This window comes from Amblyomma mixtum, chromosome 3, assembly GCF_055824585.1.
Source record: "Amblyomma mixtum isolate Tamu chromosome 3, ASM5582458v1, whole genome shotgun sequence".
Classification (NCBI taxonomy): Eukaryota; Metazoa; Arthropoda; class Arachnida; order Ixodida; family Ixodidae; genus Amblyomma; species Amblyomma mixtum.
Window position 1 is genome coordinate 346,203,214 of NC_143014.1, and position 4,723 is coordinate 346,207,936.

Consider the following 4,723-nt stretch of genomic DNA (forward strand, 5'->3'; position numbering starts at 1 on the left):
GTTGTAAAGGTATCTGTAAAATGCTTGTTGAATAGGTCAGGCATTGCCTCTGGAGGTGCCACACGTCCGTCCGCATCTTTCAATACTGGTATCTCATGGCTGCCCTTAGGGTTTATCACTTGCCAGAATTTTGCAGGGTTAGTTCTTAACAAGTCGGGTAAAGTGTGGTTAAAAAATTTGTTTTTAGCCTTCTTTATGGCGATTTCGGTCGTAGCAGATACGTCTTTGTACTGTTGCCAGGCGCTGTCAGAGTTAACTTCCTTAGCTCTGCGGTACACTCTTTTCTTTTTGTTTAGACACTTCTTAACATCTTTTGTGAACCAGGGGGAGTCAGTTCTTGTTTTGACGTGTATTTTTGGGATGCAGGCATGCTCGATTTCCTTCAACTTATCGCGAAATAACAACCAATTTTCGTTTGCCGTGCGAGTTACAAAGGCGGTTTGAAAAGTATGCGCGAAGTCTCTTAGCATGCGGTTCATTTTTTCATGATCGCATTTCGGGTAGTTTAGGATGCATTTGGTCGTAATATGCTTGGCAGGAACGTACATGGGTACTAAACTGTGGACGAATCTGTGATCGCTTATCTCTTCGAGTACGTAGGTGCGGGAATGAGTAGGAAGGTTAGTAAATAACAGATCTAGAACGTGATCACCTCGGGTGGGCTCCTGTACCAGCTGAGTTAAATGAAACGCTGCCATTGTATCAAGCAGGCGGGAACATTCATGGCGATGTGTAACACGACCAAAGTGTGCCAACATTTTGAATCGCTGAGCCGTTTGGAGTCGCCTGGTGTGCTTCGAATCAGACACCAGAAAAAGAAGTGTATTCGCAGTGAAAATGCTAGAGAATAGGAGAGGTCCGTGCCAGGCGCTGGCATGACGGGCTAGTCAACGTGGGCACAGATGGGACCAGTGGAACCACGTTCGTTGCTGTCTGGGTTTAAGTGCGATTGAACGCAAGCATGGAATGAAAGGCTTTCGTTACAGATCCAAAACTCATCCTGTCTGCATGTAGTGTCTGGTTTCAGTTGTCAATGGTTTGTTTACGTGACTTCTATATTAAGCACTCAACAAAATCATATGCGCCGTACTGGGTTTAGAGCATTTCTACTCACTCTATTGTCGCAAGCGCGAGTTTCTATATTAGCGATGCACATATGCATCGAAAACCATTGTTCCGCACCGAAAGCGGTTCATCATTCGGGGCGCCCATAAAAAGCGGGAGTAGCGTTAAAGGGACGCCGCTGTACGCTCAAATATGCTTTTCAAGAAAGTAACTGAAAGGTTATCTTCATTTTTTATATCCACAAAGTACGTGCATGCCAAACTTCTATTGCCTTTGCGCCGGTCATCTACGTAGTCTGAAATATTGCTGCTTTGAAAAAGTAATGCCCTGGAAAAAAGCATGATTCTGAGACAAAAACATTGCCGAAACCGAACAGGCAAGCAAGGAAACAATGATCCCCCAGGACCTGGTTAACTCTAAGAAGAACTTTTATTCTCCGAACAGCAAAATGCAAGCTAAGGAAATGAGCTAAATAAGCATTGAGATTTTAGGCGTCGTATATGTCAACCTTTTCACCCTGGTTCGTTCCAGACTTCTTCTGTTTCCGCCGCGTTGGCTCAGTGGTTATGGCGCTCTGCTTCTGACCCGAAAGACGCGGGTTAGATCCCTGCCGTGGTGGTCGAATTTCAATGAAGGTGAAATTCCAGAGGCCCGTGTACTGTGCGATGTCGGTGCATGTTAAGGAACCCCTGGTGGTCGAAATTTCCGGAGCCCTTCACTACGGCGTCCCTCAGAGCCGGAGTCGCTTTGGGACGTAAAACCCCCTAAACTAACCGAACCTAACTAACAACACGCCTACAGCACACTTGTTAATATATCTGAACCGCTATCTGGAAGGCATTCCAACCCTTGTTCGTTGCTTTGTCCAGACACGCACTTTCTTCGAATAATAGAATCACTTAATGACACAGCAATTACCCCAGAGGACAGCACACTGGTTACACTCTACGTCGATACTTTGCACTCAAAGATTGCTGGAAATGAAGCGATCGACCCGACTTCAAACGCTCTAACTCAAAATACACACCCGCATGAAGCTGAAGTGCATTCCTCGCTACTTGAGTTGGTACTTGCGCTGAACTGCTCTGCTTGCAATCGTTCTGATTACACTCAGGTATTTGGAACATCTATGAGCACTCGCTTCACACTGACCTATGCAAATATTGATATGGTTAACGGTGTCCAAACTTCTAAAATCATTCTGAGAAAAACAGCTCATATACCTGCGTTAGTAAGCGACATTGTAATTATCTAGCAAAACCGATTTTTTACCCTATAAGTGTTCGCCTCAGACCTTAATTGATTTAACTATACCATTAAGTTTTTGTTCCACTATTCTAGAACGCAAGCCAATTTAGTTGATACTGCTGTTCGTTCATAGAATCGTGAGCTTAAAACAACGCTCTACAGGCAGCGTACGCACCGCTGCCTAGATTTCAGTAGCCGTCATCCAGGACGTGTGAGCCAGGCATATAACTAGGACAGGCAGCGCACCTTAGACGAATATGTAGCAACGACAACTATTTGAAACACATGCACTAATCAAAAAACAGCCTATTGGTATATTGATAGGAACCATCCCCATCATCATCAGCATCATCAGCCTGACCACGCCTACTGCATGGCACAGGCCTCTCCTATGTCTCTTTAATTAACCGTCTCCTTTTCCAGCTGCAGCCAGCGTATCCCCGCAAACTTCTCAATCTCATCGTCCCTCCTAATTTCCTTCCGCCCCCTGCTACGCTTTCCTTCTCTTCGAATCCACTCCGTCTACCTTAAGAACCAGCCTTCGCATTACTCCGCTACGCTGTGTAACTGCGGTGCTGCTTTCTTCGCGCGAATTCCCAGCACGGGTCTGTTAAATGCTAACCAAGTGCTCGCAGATTTACCTGCCCACTAGAGAACACATCCCCAGAACACCCTTCTTTCCAAGCAGCAATCAGACTAAAAGGCAGCGTTGTGCTTAAAACGAGATCAAAAGCTAACGCTAAGTAGCCCCCTGCATTCAAAAAGAAATAATCGACTGCCCTTCCAACATAAACCATATTATGTGGAAATACCAATCAATTTTGATTAGCAATGGCAAAAAAAAATGTAACTTACAATTCCCAATACACCAAGGCTGACATGGAGATGTACCATAAACCTCGCAGATATCCTAGTACATGTTAAGCATGGTAAGAAACCCCCACCGACAATAAGCTAGTGCTGCTGACCTAGATACAAACCACTCAAGAATTTTCAAAGCCACTTCGCTGTTAAAAGCGCTGCAAGAGACTTCATCTACGATATGAGGACTAGCTCTAAATATGAGTCGCCTACTGTTATCTACGAGCTGCAATGCACCTGCTCCCAGAAACAATATTGCCGCGAATCTTTGTAGCTCGTGTTTGTAGTGTTTGTTTGTTCTTACTTCAAGGCTGCCGACACGCCGCTTTATCGCTTCGTTTGTGACGCAAGAAGCGCCTAGATTTATCTAGATTGATCGCATCCAGGCGAAGCCGATTCTACTTTGCGCCAAATTGTTCTAGTAACCTTCCAAACTTTATCTCGAAAATTTGCTATCAGCTTTAAAAAGAGCATGGCCGACAGCGGCGGGCATTCTGTTCGACAACAGCCGAGCACGCTTGTAGCTACGCCTCCACCGAGTGATTCTGTTCTTTGCGGGCGCAAGTCAGCCCAAATAAAGAGTTTTGTTTCGGAGACATTCTCGCTGTTTTCCTGTTCGCCGGACTGCAGTCACCACTACGTGAAGATATATAGGAGAAGCAAGCAATGAGTGCGTCCAAAATGCAGTTTCCGAACACTTTAATGAACTTGGTGATGACTTCGATGGTGATAAACTATTCATTATCCAATTAGGTTTCAAATCTGCAAGGAAAAGAAAGTACAGAGGCATCTGTGGTCTAGAAATTCAAAACCTTGCAAACAGCAGCATCGATATCTTCACAGGAAATCTTTCAGGTGTACTACGGCAATGTCGTAAGTCTTTAAAAGGTCTTGCACCTTGTCACTTCATAAACTGCAACTACAAGGCGAAAACAGATTACATCACCTTTTCAAGTCCTTCAAGTCGCCTCTTTATCGTTTCTTTCACCTTCCCCCTCTTCTGACCATACTCTTCTCTTTTTTAAATTTCTTTTTTTATTATTATTTCCTTTTACTCTTCGGTTTCACTCCTCAAGCTCTGCACCTCCCATCATTTCATGGGGGTCCTTGACTTTCGCACTCCTTTCCATCCCCCTCAACCCCCCCCCCCAAAAAAAAAGCGCTTTCGGTTTAATTTTCTTGCTTCCCGGTATTTCCTTCTGCCCTACAGCTTAGTTTCTAAAAACCCACACAGTCCCACCACGCTACCTGTCGCATCTCCCATAGGCGGACACACAACCTTACTTAGCCTACGTTCGCTATCACTGCAGCCTTCCCATCCCTTGGATTCCGTTCTTCTGGGCTGGCGTATTTCTTTCTCAGAGCTGTTCAGGTGAACCGGTTAATCCTCATTAGCACCTACCTCGCATGGAAAACAAATTTCATCTTCACGCTCCCTGACCCATCACACTTCCCACTTCACACCCTCCTCCCCTACCGAAACTTCCTCCTCGAAGTGAAGAACCTATTCAAGTAAAACTTGTAGCTGGGCTAGTTGGTGCATTCTCTT